Genomic DNA, 14,271 nt, shown 5'->3' with positions numbered 1-14,271 from the left:
GCAACAAAGGCAACTTTCTTTAACCAGACAACTAAAGCACATTTTTCTACAATCAGTCGTCAAGTCCTGAATTCCATGATCGCATTCATCCCAGGTAGATTTTTTTTCTTTAAATCCAAAATTCTGACCAATTTAAAAGCTCACGGCACCTGGTATTCCAAGTGAGTCCCCTGCACATGTACTGACCGGGCCCGTGCCTGCTTGGCTTCCAAGATCTGATGAGATTGGGCACTCCCAGGCAGGTATGGCCGTGAGCTGGAGTACGGTATCGAAAACATAGTATATATAGATTTGTCACAATTTTAAACAACTTCAGCAACAAAGGCAACTTTCTTTAACCAGACAACGACAACACATTTCTTATACAATCAGTCGTCAAGTCCTGAATTCCATGATCACATTCATCCCAGGTAGATTTTTTTTCTTTGAATTCAAAATTCTGACCAATTTAAAAGCTCACAGCACCTGGAATCCCAAGTGAGTCTCCTGCAAATGTACTAACCAGGCCCATGCCTGCTTGGCTTCCAAGATCTGACGAGATTGGGCACTCCCAGGCAGGTATGGCCGTGAGCTAGAGCATGGCATAGAAAACATAGTATATATAGATTTGTCACAATTTTAAACAACTTCAGCAACAAAGGCAACTTTCTTTAACCAGACAACTAAAACACATTTTTCTACAATCAGTCGTCAAGTCCTGAATTCCATGATCGCATTCATCCCAGGTAAAAAAAAATTCTGTCAATTCAAAATTCTGACCAATTTAAAAGCTCACAGCACCTGGTATTCCAAGTGAGTCTCCTGCACATGTACTAACCAGGCCCGCGCCTGCTTGGCTTCCAAGATCTGACGAGATTGGGCACTCCCAGGCAGGTATGGCCGTGAGCTGGAGTGCAGTATAGAAAACATAGTATATATAGATTTGTCACAATTTTAAACAACTTCAGCAACAAAGGCAACTTTCTTTAACCAGACAACTAAAGCACATTTTTCTACAATCAGTCGTCAAGTCCTGAATTCCATGATCGCGTTCATCCCAGGTAGATTTTTTTTCTTTAAATCCAAAATTCTGACCAATTTAAAAGCCCACAGCACCTGGTATTCCAAGTGAGTCTCCTGCACATGTACTGACCAGGCCCTTGCCTGCTTGGCTTCCAAGATCTGATGAGATTGGGCACTCCCAGGCAGGTATGGCCGTGAGCTGGAGTACAGTATAGAAAACATAGTATATATAGATTTGTCACAATTTTAAACAACTTCAGCAACAAAGGCAACTTTCTTTAACCGGACAACTAAAACACATTTTTCTACAATCAGTCGTCAAGTCCTGAATTCCATGATCGCATTCATCCCAGGAAGATTTTTTTCTTTAAATTCAAAATTCTGACCAATTTAAAAGCTCACAGCACCTGGTATTCCGAGCGAGTCTCCTGCACATGTACTAACCAGGCCCGTGCCTGCTTGGCTTCCAAGATCTGATGAGATTGGGCACTCCCGGGCAGGTATGGCCGTGAGCTGGAGCACAGTATAGAAAACATAGTATATATAGATTTGTCACAATTTTAAACAACTTCAGCAACAAAGGCAACTTTCTTTAACCAGACAACTAAAGCACATTTTTCTACAATCAGTCGTCAAGTCCTGAATTCCATGATCGCATTCATCCCAGGTAGATTTTTTTTCTTTAAATCCAAAATTCTGACCAATTTAAAAGCTCACAGCACCTGGTATTCCAAGTGAGTCCCCTGCACATGTACTGACCGGGCCCGTGCCTGCTTGGCTTCCAAGATCTGATGAGATTGGGCACTCCCAGGCAGGTATGGCCGTGAGCTGGAGTACGGTATCGAAAACATAGTATATATAGATTTGTCACAATTTTAAACAACTTCAGCAACAAAGGCAACTTTCTTTAACCAGACAACGACAACACATTTTTATACAATCAGTCGTCAAGTCCTGAATTCCACGATCACATTCATCCCAGGTAGATTTTTTTTCTTTGAATTCAAAATTCTGACCAATTTAAAAGCTCACAGCACCTGGAATCCCAAGTGAGTCTCCTGCAAATGTACTAACCAGGCCCATGCCTGCTTGGCTTCCAAGATCTGACGAGATTGGGCACTCCCAGGCAGGTATGGCCGTGAGCTAGAGCATGGCATAGAAAACATAGTATATATAGATTTGTCACAATTTTAAACAACTTCAGCAACAAAGGCAACTTTCTTTAACCAGACAACTAAAACACATTTTTCTACAATCAGTCGTCAAGTCCTGAATTCCATGATCGCATTCATCCCAGGTAAAAAAAAATTCTGTCAATTCAAAATTCTGACCAATTTAAAAGCTCACAGCACCTGGTATTCCAAGTGAGTCTCCTGCACATGTACTAACCAGGCCCGTGCCCGCTTGGCTTCCAAGATCTGACGAGATTGGGCACTCCCAGGCAGGTATGGCCGTGAGCTGGAGTGCAGTATAGAAAACATAGTATATATAGATTTGTCACAATTTTAAACAACTTCAGCAACAAAGGCAACTTTCTTTAACCAGACAACTAAAGCACATTTTTCTACAATCAGTCGTCAAGTCCTGAATTCCATGATCGCGTTCATCCCAGGTAGATTTTTTTTCTTTAAATCCAAAATTCTGACCAATTTAAAAGCCCACAGCACCTGGTATTCCAAGTGAGTCTCCTGCACATGTACTGACCAGGCCCTTGCCTGCTTGGCTTCCAAGATCTGATGAGACTGGGCACTCCCAGGCAGGTATGGCCGTGAGCTGGAGTACAGCATAGAAAACATAGTATATATAGATTTGTCACAATTTTAAACAACTTCAGCAACAAAGGCAACTTTCTTTAACCAGACAACTAAAGCACATTTTTCTACAATCAGTCGTCAAGTCCTGAATTCCATGATCGCATTCATCCCAGGTAAAAAAAAAATCTGTCAATTCAAAATTCTGACCAATTTAAAAGCTCACAGCACCTGGTATTCCAAGTGAGTCTCCTGCACATGTACTAACCAGGCCCGTGCCTGCTTGGCTTCCAAGATCTGACGAGATTGGGCACTCCCAGGCAGGTATGGCCGTGAGCTGGAGTGCAGTATAGAAAACATAGTATATATAGATTTGTCACAATTTTAAACAACTTCAGCAACAAAGGCAACTTTCTTTAACCAGACAACTAAAGCACATTTTTCTACAATCAGTCGTCAAGTCCTGAATTCCATGATCGCATTCATCCCAGGTAGATTTTTTTTCTTTAAATCCAAAATTCTGACCAATTTAAAAGCTCACAGCACCTGGTATTCCAAGTGAGTCTCCTGCACATGTACTGACCAGGGCCACGCCTGCTTGGCTTCCAAGGTCTGGTGAGATTGGGCACTCCCAGGCAGGTATGGCCGCGAGCTGGAGTACGGTATAGAAAACATAGTATATATAGATTTGTCACAATTTTAAACAACTTAAGCAACAAAGGCAACTTTCTTTAACCAGACAACTAAAGCACATTTTTCTACAATCAGTTGTCAAGTCCTGAATTCCATGATCACATTCATCCCAGGTAGATTTTTTTTCTTTAAATTCAAAATTCTGACCAATTTAAAAGCTCACAGCACCTGGTATTCCAAGTGAGTCTCCTGCACATGTACTAACCAGGCCCGTGCCTGCTTGGCTTCCAAGATCTGACGAGATTGGGCACTCCCAGGCAGGTATGGCCGTGAGCTGGAGTACAGTATAGAAAACATAGTATATATAGATTTGTCACAATTTTAAACAACTTCAGCAACAAAGGCAACTTTCTTTAACCAGACAACTAAAACACATTTTTCTACAATCAGTCGTCAAGTCCTGAATTCCATGATCGCATTCATCCCAGGAAGATTTTTTTCTTTAAATTCAAAATTCTGACCAATTTAAAAGCTCACAGCACCTGGTATTCCGAGCGAGTCTCCTGCACATGTACTAACCAGGCCCGTGCCTGCTTGGCTTCCAAGATCTGATGAGATTGGGCACTCCCGGGCAGGTATGGCCGTGAGCTGGAGCACAGTATAGAAAACATAGTATATATAGATTTGTCACAATTTTAAACAACTTCAGCAACAAAGGCAACTTTCTTTAACCAGACAACTAAAGCACATTTTTCTACAATCAGTCGTCAAGTCCTGAATTCCATGATCGCATTCATCCCAGGTAGATTTTTTTTCTTTAAATCCAAAATTCTGACCAATTTAAAAGCTCACGGCACCTGGTATTCCAAGTGAGTCCCCTGCACATGTACTGACCGGGCCCGTGCCTGCTTGGCTTCCAAGATCTGATGAGATTGGGCACTCCCAGGCAGGTATGGCCGTGAGCTGGAGTACGGTATCGAAAACATAGTATATATAGATTTGTCACAATTTTAAACAACTTCAGCAACAAAGGCAACTTTCTTTAACCAGACAACGACAACACATTTCTTATACAATCAGTCGTCAAGTCCTGAATTCCATGATCACATTCATCCCAGGTAGATTTTTTTTCTTTGAATTCAAAATTCTGACCAATTTAAAAGCTCACAGCACCTGGAATCCCAAGTGAGTCTCCTGCAAATGTACTAACCAGGCCCATGCCTGCTTGGCTTCCAAGATCTGACGAGATTGGGCACTCCCAGGCAGGTATGGCCGTGAGCTAGAGCATGGCATAGAAAACATAGTATATATAGATTTGTCACAATTTTAAACAACTTCAGCAACAAAGGCAACTTTCTTTAACCAGACAACTAAAACACATTTTTCTACAATCAGTCGTCAAGTCCTGAATTCCATGATCGCATTCATCCCAGGTAAAAAAAAATTCTGTCAATTCAAAATTCTGACCAATTTAAAAGCTCACAGCACCTGGTATTCCAAGTGAGTCTCCTGCACATGTACTAACCAGGCCCGTGCCTGCTTGGCTTCCAAGATCTGACGAGATTGGGCACTCCCAGGCAGGTATGGCCGTGAGCTGGAGTGCAGTATAGAAAACATAGTATATATAGATTTGTCACAATTTTAAACAACTTCAGCAACAAAGGCAACTTTCTTTAACCAGACAACTAAAGCACATTTTTCTACAATCAGTCGTCAAGTCCTGAATTCCATGATCGCGTTCATCCCAGGTAGATTTTTTTTCTTTAAATCCAAAATTCTGACCAATTTAAAAGCCCACAGCACCTGGTATTCCAAGTGAGTCTCCTGCACATGTACTGACCAGGCCCTTGCCTGCTTGGCTTCCAAGATCTGATGAGATTGGGCACTCCCAGGCAGGTATGGCCGTGAGCTGGAGTACAGTATAGAAAACATAGTATATATAGATTTGTCACAATTTTAAACAACTTCAGCAACAAAGGCAACTTTCTTTAACCGGACAACTAAAACACATTTTTCTACAATCAGTCGTCAAGTCCTGAATTCCATGATCGCATTCATCCCAGGAAGATTTTTTTCTTTAAATTCAAAATTCTGACCAATTTAAAAGCTCACAGCACCTGGTATTCCGAGCGAGTCTCCTGCACATGTACTAACCAGGCCCGTGCCTGCTTGGCTTCCAAGATCTGATGAGATTGGGCACTCCCGGGCAGGTATGGCCGTGAGCTGGAGCACAGTATAGAAAACATAGTATATATAGATTTGTCACAATTTTAAACAACTTCAGCAACAAAGGCAACTTTCTTTAACCAGACAACTAAAGCACATTTTTCTACAATCAGTCGTCAAGTCCTGAATTCCATGATCGCATTCATCCCAGGTAGATTTTTTTTCTTTAAATCCAAAATTCTGACCAATTTAAAAGCTCACAGCACCTGGTATTCCAAGTGAGTCCCCTGCACATGTACTGACCGGGCCCGTGCCTGCTTGGCTTCCAAGATCTGATGAGATTGGGCACTCCCAGGCAGGTATGGCCGTGAGCTGGAGTACGGTATCGAAAACATAGTATATATAGATTTGTCACAATTTTAAACAACTTCAGCAACAAAGGCAACTTTCTTTAACCAGACAACGACAACACATTTTTATACAATCAGTCGTCAAGTCCTGAATTCCACGATCACATTCATCCCAGGTAGATTTTTTTTCTTTGAATTCAAAATTCTGACCAATTTAAAAGCTCACAGCACCTGGAATCCCAAGTGAGTCTCCTGCAAATGTACTAACCAGGCCCATGCCTGCTTGGCTTCCAAGATCTGACGAGATTGGGCACTCCCAGGCAGGTATGGCCGTGAGCTAGAGCATGGCATAGAAAACATAGTATATATAGATTTGTCACAATTTTAAACAACTTCAGCAACAAAGGCAACTTTCTTTAACCAGACAACTAAAACACATTTTTCTACAATCAGTCGTCAAGTCCTGAATTCCATGATCGCATTCATCCCAGGTAAAAAAAAATTCTGTCAATTCAAAATTCTGACCAATTTAAAAGCTCACAGCACCTGGTATTCCAAGTGAGTCTCCTGCACATGTACTAACCAGGCCCGTGCCCGCTTGGCTTCCAAGATCTGACGAGATTGGGCACTCCCAGGCAGGTATGGCCGTGAGCTGGAGTGCAGTATAGAAAACATAGTATATATAGATTTGTCACAATTTTAAACAACTTCAGCAACAAAGGCAACTTTCTTTAACCAGACAACTAAAGCACATTTTTCTACAATCAGTCGTCAAGTCCTGAATTCCATGATCGCGTTCATCCCAGGTAGATTTTTTTTCTTTAAATCCAAAATTCTGACCAATTTAAAAGCCCACAGCACCTGGTATTCCAAGTGAGTCTCCTGCACATGTACTGACCAGGCCCTTGCCTGCTTGGCTTCCAAGATCTGATGAGACTGGGCACTCCCAGGCAGGTATGGCCGTGAGCTGGAGTACAGCATAGAAAACATAGTATATATAGATTTGTCACAATTTTAAACAACTTCAGCAACAAAGGCAACTTTCTTTAACCAGACAACTAAAGCACATTTTTCTACAATCAGTCGTCAAGTCCTGAATTCCATGATCGCATTCATCCCAGGTAAAAAAAAAATCTGTCAATTCAAAATTCTGACCAATTTAAAAGCTCACAGCACCTGGTATTCCAAGTGAGTCTCCTGCACATGTACTAACCAGGCCCGTGCCTGCTTGGCTTCCAAGATCTGACGAGATTGGGCACTCCCAGGCAGGTATGGCCGTGAGCTGGAGTACAGTATAGAAAACATAGTATATATAGATTTGTCACAATTTTAAACAACTTCAGCAACAAAGGCAACTTTCTTTAACCAGACAACGAAAACACATTTTTATACAATCAGTCGTCAAGTCCTGAATTCCATGATCGCATTCATCCCAGGTAGATTTTTTTTCTGTCAATTCAAAATTCTGACCAATTTAAAAGCTCACGGCACCTGGTATTCCGAGTGAGTCTCCTGCACATGTACTGACCAGGCCCACGCCTGCTTGGCTTCCAAGGTCTGGTGAGATTGGGCACTCCCAGGCAGGTATGGCCGCGAGCTGGAGTACGGTATAGAAAACATAGTATATATAGATTTGTCACAATTTTAAACAACTTCAGCAACAAAGGCAACTTTCTTTAACCAGACAACTAAAGCACATTTTTCTACAATCAGTCGTCAAGTCCTGAATTCCATGATCGCATTCATCCCAGGAAGATTTTTTTCTTTAAATTCAAAATTCTGACCAATTTAAAAGCTCACAGCACCTGGTATTCCAAGTGAGTCTCCTGCACATGTACTAACCAGGCCCGTGCCTGCTCGGCTTCCAAGATCTGATGAGATTGGGCACCCCCGGGCAGGTATGGCCGTGAGCTGGAGTACAGTATAGAAAACATGGTATATATAGATTTGTCACAATTTTAAACAACTTCAGCAACAAAGGCAACTTTCTTTAACCAGACAACTAAAGCACATTTTTCTACAATCAGTCGTCAAGTCCTGAATTCCATGATCGCATTCATCCCAGGTAGATTTTTTTTCTTTAAATCCAAAATTCTGACCAATTTAAAAGCTCACAGCACCTGGTATTCCAAGTGAGTCTCCTGCACATGTCCTAACCAGGCCCGCGCCTGCTCGGCTTCCAAGGTCTGATGAGATTGGGCACTCCCAGGCAGGTATGGCCGCAAGCTGGAGTACGGTATAGAAAACATAGTATATATAGATTTGTCACAATTTTAAACAACTTCAGCAACAAAGGCAACTTTCTTTAACCAGACAACTACAACACATTTTATACAATCAGTCGTCAAGTCCTGAATTCCATGATCGCATTCATCCCAGGTAGATTTTTTTTCTTTAAATCCAAAATTCTGACCAATTTAAAAGCTCACAGCACCTGGTATTCCAAGTGAGTCTCCTGCACATGTCCTAACCAGGCCCGCGCCTGCTCAGCTTCCAAGGTCTGATGAGATTGGGCACTTCCAGGCAGGTATGGCCGCGAGCTGGAGTACAGTATAGAAAACATAGTATATATAGATTTGTCACAATTTTAAACAGCTTCAGCAACTTCAGCAACTTTCTTTAACCAGACAACTAAAGCACATTTTTCTACAATCAGTCGTCAAGTCCTGAATTCCATGATCGCATTCATCCCAGGTAGATTTTTTTTCTTTAAATCCAAAATTCTGACCAATTTAAAAGCTCACAGCACCTGGTATTCCAAGTGAGTCTCCTGCACATGTCCTAACCAGGCCCGCGCCTGCTCGGCTCCCAAGGTCTGATGAGATTGGGCACTCCCAGGCAGGTATGGCCGCGAGCTGGAGTATGGTATAGAAAACATAGTATATATAGATTTGTCACAATTTTAAACAACTTCAGCAACAAAGGCAACTTTCTTTAACCAGACAACTACAACACATTTTTATACAATCAGTCGTCAAGTCCTGAATTCCATGATCGCATTCATCCCAGGTAGATTTTTTTTCTGTCAATTCAAAATTCTGACCAATTTAAAAGCTCACAGCACCTGGTATTCCAAGTGAGTCTCCTGCACATGTACTAACCAGGCCCGTGCCTGCTTGGCTTCCAAGATCTGACGAGATTGGGCACTCCCAGGCAGGTATGGCCGTGAGCTGGAGCACGGTATAGAAAACATAGTATATATAGATTTGTCACAATTTTAAACAACTTCAGCAACAAAGGCAACTTTCTTTAACCAGACAACTAAAACACATTTTTCTACAATCAGTCGTCAAGTCCTGAATTCCATGATCGCATTCATCCCAGGTAAAAAAAAATTCTGTCAATTCAAAATTCTGACCAATTTAAAAGCTCACAGCACCTGGTATTCCAAGTGAGTCTCCTGCACATGTACTAACCAGGCCCGTGCCTGCTTGGCTTCCAAGATCTGACGAGATTGGGCACTCCCAGGCAGGTATGGCCGTGAGCTGGAGCACAGTATAGAAAACATAGTATATATAGATTTGTCACAATTTTAAACAACTTCAGCAACAAAGGCAACTTTCTTTAACCAGACAACTAAAGCACATTTTTCTACAATCAGTCGTCAAGTCCTGAATTCCATGATCGCGTTCATCCCAGGTAGATTTTTTTTCTTTAAATCCAAAATTCTGACCAATTTAAAAGCCCACAGCACCTGGTATTCCAAGTGAGTCTCCTGCACATGTACTGACCAGGCCCTTGCCTGCTTGGCTTCCAAGATCTGATGAGATTGGGCACTCCCAGGCAGGTATGGCCGTGAGCTGGAGTACAGTATAGAAAACATAGTATATATAGATTTGTCACAATTTTAAACAACTTCAGCAACAAAGGCAACTTTCTTTAACCGGACAACTAAAACACATTTTTCTACAATCAGTCGTCAAGTCCTGAATTCCATGATCGCATTCATCCCAGGAAGATTTTTTTCTTTAAATTCAAAATTCTGACCAATTTAAAAGCTCACAGCACCTGGTATTCCGAGCGAGTCTCCTGCACATGTACTAACCAGGCCCGTGCCTGCTTGGCTTCCAAGATCTGATGAGATTGGGCACTCCCGGGCAGGTATGGCCGTGAGCTGGAGCACAGTATAGAAAACATAGTATATATAGATTTGTCACAATTTTAAACAACTTCAGCAACAAAGGCAACTTTCTTTAACCAGACAACTAAAACACATTTTTCTACAATCAGTCGTCAAGTCCTGAATTCCATGATCGCATTCATCCCAGGTAGATTTTTTTTCTTTAAATCCAAAATTCTGACCAATTTAAAAGCTCACGGCACCTGGTATTCCAAGTGAGTCCCCTGCACATGTACTGACCGGGCCCGTGCCTGCTTGGCTTCCAAGATCTGATGAGATTGGGCACTCCCAGGCAGGTATGGCCGTGAGCTGGAGTACGGTATCGAAAACATAGTATATATAGATTTGTCACAATTTTAAACAACTTCAGCAACAAAGGCAACTTTCTTTAACCAGACAACGACAACACATTTTTATACAATCAGTCGTCAAGTCCTGAATTCCATGATCACATTCATCCCAGGTAGATTTTTTTTCTTTGAATTCAAAATTCTGACCAATTTAAAAGCTCACAGCACCTGGAATCCCAAGTGAGTCTCCTGCAAATGTACTAACCAGGCCCATGCCTGCTTGGCTTCCAAGGTCTGACGAGATTGGGCACTCCCAGGCAGGTATGGCCGTGAGCTAGAGCATGGCATAGAAAACATAGTATATATAGATTTGTCACAATTTTAAACAACTTCAGCAACAAAGGCAACTTTCTTTAACCAGACAACTAAAACACATTTTTCTACAATCAGTCGTCAAGTCCTGAATTCCATGATCGCATTCATCCCAGGTAAAAAAAAATTCTGTCAATTCAAAATTCTGACCAATTTAAAAGCTCACAGCACCTGGTATTCCAAGTGAGTCTCCTGCACATGTACTAACCAGGCCCGTGCCTGCTTGGCTTCCAAGATCTGACGAGATTGGGCACTCCCAGGCAGGTATGGCCGTGAGCTGGAGTGCAGTATAGAAAACATAGTATATATAGATTTGTCACAATTTTAAACAACTTCAGCAACAAAGGCAACTTTCTTTAACCAGACAACTAAAGCACATTTTTCTACAATCAGTCGTCAAGTCCTGAATTCCATGATCGCGTTCATCCCAGGTAGATTTTTTTTCTTTAAATCCAAAATTCTGACCAATTTAAAAGCCCACAGCACCTGGTATTCCAAGTGAGTCTCCTGCACATGTACTGACCAGGCCCTTGCCTGCTTGGCTTCCAAGATCTGATGAGACTGGGCACTCCCAGGCAGGTATGGCCGTGAGCTGGAGTACAGTATAGAAAACATAGTATATATAGATTTGTCACAATTTTAAACAACTTCAGCAACAAAGGCAACTTTCTTTAACCAGACAACGAAAACACATTTTTATACAATCAGTCGTCAAGTCCTGAATTCCATGATCGCATTCATCCCAGGTAGATTTTTTTTCTGTCAATTCAAAATTCTGACCAATTTAAAAGCTCACGGCACCTGGTATTCCGAGTGAGTCTCCTGCACATGTACTGACCAGGCCCACGCCTGCTTGGCTTCCAAGGTCTGGTGAGATTGGGCACTCCCAGGCAGGTATGGCCGCGAGCTGGAGTACGGTATAGAAAACATAGTATATATAGATTTGTCACAATTTTAAACAACTTCAGCAACAAAGGCAACTTTCTTTAACCAGACAACTAAAGCACATTTTTCTACAATCAGTCGTCAAGTCCTGAATTCCATGATCGCATTCATCCCAGGAAGATTTTTTTCTTTAAATTCAAAATTCTGACCAATTTAAAAGCTCACAGCACCTGGTATTCCAAGTGAGTCTCCTGCACATGTACTAACCAGGCCCGTGCCTGCTCGGCTTCCAAGATCTGATGAGATTGGGCACCCCCGGGCAGGTATGGCCGTGAGCTGGAGTACAGTATAGAAAACATGGTATATATAGATTTGTCACAATTTTAAACAACTTCAGCAACAAAGGCAACTTTCTTTAACCAGACAACTAAAACACATTTTTCTACAATCAGTCGTCAAGTCCTGAATTCCATGATCGCATTCATCCCAGGAAGATTTTTTTCTTTAAATTCAAAATTCTGACCAATTTAAAAGCTCACAGCACCTGGTATTCCGAGCGAGTCTCCTGCACATGTACTAACCAGGCCCGCGCCTGCTTGGCTTCCAAGATCTGATGAGATTGGGCACTCCCGGGCAGGTATGGCCGTGAGCTGGAGCACAGTATAGAAAACATAGTATATATAGATTTGTCACAATTTTAAACAACTTCAGCAACAAAGGCAACTTTCTTTAACCAGACAACTAAAACACATTTTTCTACAATCAGTCGTCAAGTCCTGAATTCCATGATCGCATTCATCCCAGGTAGATTTTTTTTCTTTAAATCCAAAATTCTGACCAATTTAAAGCTCACGGCACCTGGTATTCCAAGTGAGTCCCCTGCACATGTACTGACCGGGCCCGTGCCTGCTTGGCTTCCAAGATCTGATGAGATTGGGCACTCCCAGGCAGGTATGGCCGTGAGCTGGAGTACGGTATCGAAAACATAGTATATATAGATTTGTCACAATTTTAAACAACTTCAGCAACAAAGGCAACTTTCTTTAACCAGACAACGACAACACATTTTTATACAATCAGTCGTCAAGTCCTGAATTCCACGATCACATTCATCCCAGGTAGATTTTTTTTCTTTGAATTCAAAATTCTGACCAATTTAAAAGCTCACAGCACCTGGAATCCCAAGTGAGTCTCCTGCAAATGTACTAACCAGGCCCATGCCTGCTTGGCTTCCAAGATCTGACGAGATTGGGCACTCCCAGGCAGGTATGGCCGTGAGCTAGAGCATGGCATAGAAAACATAGTATATATAGATTTGTCACAATTTTAAACAACTTCAGCAACAAAGGCAACTTTCTTTAACCAGACAACTAAAACACATTTTTCTACAATCAGTCGTCAAGTCCTGAATTCCATGATCGCATTCATCCCAGGTAAAAAAAAATTCTGTCAATTCAAAATTCTGACCAATTTAAAAGCTCACAGCACCTGGTATTCCAAGTGAGTCTCCTGCACATGTACTAACCAGGCCCGTGCCCGCTTGGCTTCCAAGATCTGACGAGATTGGGCACTCCCAGGCAGGTATGGCCGTGAGCTGGAGTGCAGTATAGAAAACATAGTATATATAGATTTGTCACAATTTTAAACAACTTCAGCAACAAAGGCAACTTTCTTTAACCAGACAACTAAAGCACATTTTTCTACAATCAGTCGTCAAGTCCTGAATTCCATGATCGCGTTCATCCCAGGTAGATTTTTTTTCTTTAAATCCAAAATTCTGACCAATTTAAAAGCCCACAGCACCTGGTATTCCAAGTGAGTCTCCTGCACATGTACTGACCAGGCCCTTGCCTGCTTGGCTTCCAAGATCTGATGAGACTGGGCACTCCCAGGCAGGTATGGCCGTGAGCTGGAGTACAGCATAGAAAACATAGTATATATAGATTTGTCACAATTTTAAACAACTTCAGCAACAAAGGCAACTTTCTTTAACCAGACAACTAAAGCACATTTTTCTACAATCAGTCGTCAAGTCCTGAATTCCATGATCGCATTCATCCCAGGTAAAAAAAAAATCTGTCAATTCAAAATTCTGACCAATTTAAAAGCTCACAGCACCTGGTATTCCAAGTGAGTCTCCTGCACATGTACTAACCAGGCCCGTGCCTGCTTGGCTTCCAAGATCTGACGAGATTGGGCACTCCCAGGCAGGTATGGCCGTGAGCTGGAGTACAGTATAGAAAACATAGTATATATAGATTTGTCACAATTTTAAACAACTTCAGCAACAAAGGCAACTTTCTTTAACCAGACAACGAAAACACATTTTTATACAATCAGTCGTCAAGTCCTGAATTCCATGATCGCATTCATCCCAGGTAGATTTTTTTTCTGTCAATTCAAAATTCTGACCAATTTAAAAGCTCACGGCACCTGGTATTCCGAGTGAGTCTCCTGCACATGTACTGACCAGGCCCACGCCTGCTTGGCTTCCAAGGTCTGGTGAGATTGGGCACTCCCAGGCAGGTATGGCCGCGAGCTGGAGTACGGTATAGAAAACATAGTATATATAGATTTGTCACAATTTTAAACAACTTCAGCAACAAAGGCAACTTTCTTTAACCAGACAACTAAAGCACATTTTTCTACAATCAGTCGTCAAGTCCTGAATTCCATGATCGCATTCATCCCAGGAAGATTTT

General features: G+C 41.9%; 44 pseudogenes; all 44 read right to left on the bottom strand.

Annotated features, from left to right (window-relative positions):
• Positions 1 to 137: 137 nt before the first annotated feature.
• Positions 138 to 256, bottom strand: LOC137897674 (5S ribosomal RNA; annotated as a pseudogene).
• A 197-nt stretch (positions 257 to 453) lies between these two features.
• On the bottom strand, positions 454 to 572 carry LOC137896615 (5S ribosomal RNA; annotated as a pseudogene).
• A 196-nt stretch (positions 573 to 768) lies between these two features.
• Positions 769 to 887, bottom strand: LOC137897646 (5S ribosomal RNA; annotated as a pseudogene).
• A 196-nt stretch (positions 888 to 1,083) lies between these two features.
• LOC137897799 (5S ribosomal RNA) lies at positions 1,084 to 1,202 on the bottom strand (annotated as a pseudogene).
• Positions 1,203 to 1,397: 195 nt separating this feature from the next.
• Positions 1,398 to 1,516, bottom strand: LOC137896314 (5S ribosomal RNA; annotated as a pseudogene).
• Positions 1,517 to 1,712: 196 nt separating this feature from the next.
• LOC137897826 (5S ribosomal RNA) lies at positions 1,713 to 1,831 on the bottom strand (annotated as a pseudogene).
• Positions 1,832 to 2,027: 196 nt separating this feature from the next.
• LOC137896614 (5S ribosomal RNA) lies at positions 2,028 to 2,146 on the bottom strand (annotated as a pseudogene).
• Positions 2,147 to 2,342: 196 nt separating this feature from the next.
• Positions 2,343 to 2,461, bottom strand: LOC137897709 (5S ribosomal RNA; annotated as a pseudogene).
• A 196-nt stretch (positions 2,462 to 2,657) lies between these two features.
• Positions 2,658 to 2,776, bottom strand: LOC137896590 (5S ribosomal RNA; annotated as a pseudogene).
• Positions 2,777 to 2,972: 196 nt separating this feature from the next.
• On the bottom strand, positions 2,973 to 3,091 carry LOC137897512 (5S ribosomal RNA; annotated as a pseudogene).
• Positions 3,092 to 3,287: 196 nt separating this feature from the next.
• On the bottom strand, positions 3,288 to 3,406 carry LOC137897320 (5S ribosomal RNA; annotated as a pseudogene).
• Positions 3,407 to 3,602: 196 nt separating this feature from the next.
• Positions 3,603 to 3,721, bottom strand: LOC137897511 (5S ribosomal RNA; annotated as a pseudogene).
• Positions 3,722 to 3,916: 195 nt separating this feature from the next.
• LOC137896312 (5S ribosomal RNA) lies at positions 3,917 to 4,035 on the bottom strand (annotated as a pseudogene).
• Positions 4,036 to 4,231: 196 nt separating this feature from the next.
• LOC137897673 (5S ribosomal RNA) lies at positions 4,232 to 4,350 on the bottom strand (annotated as a pseudogene).
• Positions 4,351 to 4,547: 197 nt separating this feature from the next.
• On the bottom strand, positions 4,548 to 4,666 carry LOC137896613 (5S ribosomal RNA; annotated as a pseudogene).
• Positions 4,667 to 4,862: 196 nt separating this feature from the next.
• Positions 4,863 to 4,981, bottom strand: LOC137897510 (5S ribosomal RNA; annotated as a pseudogene).
• A 196-nt stretch (positions 4,982 to 5,177) lies between these two features.
• On the bottom strand, positions 5,178 to 5,296 carry LOC137897798 (5S ribosomal RNA; annotated as a pseudogene).
• A 195-nt stretch (positions 5,297 to 5,491) lies between these two features.
• LOC137896310 (5S ribosomal RNA) lies at positions 5,492 to 5,610 on the bottom strand (annotated as a pseudogene).
• Positions 5,611 to 5,806: 196 nt separating this feature from the next.
• Positions 5,807 to 5,925, bottom strand: LOC137897825 (5S ribosomal RNA; annotated as a pseudogene).
• Positions 5,926 to 6,121: 196 nt separating this feature from the next.
• On the bottom strand, positions 6,122 to 6,240 carry LOC137896612 (5S ribosomal RNA; annotated as a pseudogene).
• A 196-nt stretch (positions 6,241 to 6,436) lies between these two features.
• LOC137897708 (5S ribosomal RNA) lies at positions 6,437 to 6,555 on the bottom strand (annotated as a pseudogene).
• A 196-nt stretch (positions 6,556 to 6,751) lies between these two features.
• Positions 6,752 to 6,870, bottom strand: LOC137896589 (5S ribosomal RNA; annotated as a pseudogene).
• A 196-nt stretch (positions 6,871 to 7,066) lies between these two features.
• LOC137897508 (5S ribosomal RNA) lies at positions 7,067 to 7,185 on the bottom strand (annotated as a pseudogene).
• A 196-nt stretch (positions 7,186 to 7,381) lies between these two features.
• LOC137896970 (5S ribosomal RNA) lies at positions 7,382 to 7,500 on the bottom strand (annotated as a pseudogene).
• A 195-nt stretch (positions 7,501 to 7,695) lies between these two features.
• Positions 7,696 to 7,814, bottom strand: LOC137897164 (5S ribosomal RNA; annotated as a pseudogene).
• A 196-nt stretch (positions 7,815 to 8,010) lies between these two features.
• On the bottom strand, positions 8,011 to 8,129 carry LOC137897476 (5S ribosomal RNA; annotated as a pseudogene).
• A 195-nt stretch (positions 8,130 to 8,324) lies between these two features.
• Positions 8,325 to 8,443, bottom strand: LOC137897206 (5S ribosomal RNA; annotated as a pseudogene).
• A 511-nt stretch (positions 8,444 to 8,954) lies between these two features.
• Positions 8,955 to 9,073, bottom strand: LOC137897507 (5S ribosomal RNA; annotated as a pseudogene).
• Positions 9,074 to 9,269: 196 nt separating this feature from the next.
• Positions 9,270 to 9,388, bottom strand: LOC137897506 (5S ribosomal RNA; annotated as a pseudogene).
• Positions 9,389 to 9,584: 196 nt separating this feature from the next.
• Positions 9,585 to 9,703, bottom strand: LOC137897797 (5S ribosomal RNA; annotated as a pseudogene).
• Positions 9,704 to 9,898: 195 nt separating this feature from the next.
• LOC137896309 (5S ribosomal RNA) lies at positions 9,899 to 10,017 on the bottom strand (annotated as a pseudogene).
• Positions 10,018 to 10,213: 196 nt separating this feature from the next.
• On the bottom strand, positions 10,214 to 10,332 carry LOC137897672 (5S ribosomal RNA; annotated as a pseudogene).
• A 196-nt stretch (positions 10,333 to 10,528) lies between these two features.
• Positions 10,529 to 10,647, bottom strand: LOC137896829 (5S ribosomal RNA; annotated as a pseudogene).
• A 196-nt stretch (positions 10,648 to 10,843) lies between these two features.
• LOC137897505 (5S ribosomal RNA) lies at positions 10,844 to 10,962 on the bottom strand (annotated as a pseudogene).
• A 196-nt stretch (positions 10,963 to 11,158) lies between these two features.
• Positions 11,159 to 11,277, bottom strand: LOC137896588 (5S ribosomal RNA; annotated as a pseudogene).
• A 196-nt stretch (positions 11,278 to 11,473) lies between these two features.
• LOC137896969 (5S ribosomal RNA) lies at positions 11,474 to 11,592 on the bottom strand (annotated as a pseudogene).
• Positions 11,593 to 11,787: 195 nt separating this feature from the next.
• LOC137897163 (5S ribosomal RNA) lies at positions 11,788 to 11,906 on the bottom strand (annotated as a pseudogene).
• Positions 11,907 to 12,101: 195 nt separating this feature from the next.
• On the bottom strand, positions 12,102 to 12,220 carry LOC137896474 (5S ribosomal RNA; annotated as a pseudogene).
• A 195-nt stretch (positions 12,221 to 12,415) lies between these two features.
• On the bottom strand, positions 12,416 to 12,534 carry LOC137897671 (5S ribosomal RNA; annotated as a pseudogene).
• A 196-nt stretch (positions 12,535 to 12,730) lies between these two features.
• Positions 12,731 to 12,849, bottom strand: LOC137896611 (5S ribosomal RNA; annotated as a pseudogene).
• A 196-nt stretch (positions 12,850 to 13,045) lies between these two features.
• On the bottom strand, positions 13,046 to 13,164 carry LOC137897707 (5S ribosomal RNA; annotated as a pseudogene).
• A 196-nt stretch (positions 13,165 to 13,360) lies between these two features.
• Positions 13,361 to 13,479, bottom strand: LOC137896586 (5S ribosomal RNA; annotated as a pseudogene).
• Positions 13,480 to 13,675: 196 nt separating this feature from the next.
• Positions 13,676 to 13,794, bottom strand: LOC137897503 (5S ribosomal RNA; annotated as a pseudogene).
• A 196-nt stretch (positions 13,795 to 13,990) lies between these two features.
• Positions 13,991 to 14,109, bottom strand: LOC137896968 (5S ribosomal RNA; annotated as a pseudogene).
• Positions 14,110 to 14,271: the final 162 nt, after the last annotated feature.

Source organism: Brachionichthys hirsutus, chromosome 7 (genome assembly GCF_040956055.1).
Source record: "Brachionichthys hirsutus isolate HB-005 chromosome 7, CSIRO-AGI_Bhir_v1, whole genome shotgun sequence".
In the NCBI taxonomy this organism is placed as follows: Eukaryota; Metazoa; Chordata; class Actinopteri; order Lophiiformes; family Brachionichthyidae; genus Brachionichthys; species Brachionichthys hirsutus.
The sequence above is the reverse complement of the archived record's forward strand: the minus strand, read 5'-3'. Positions and strand labels throughout refer to the sequence as shown.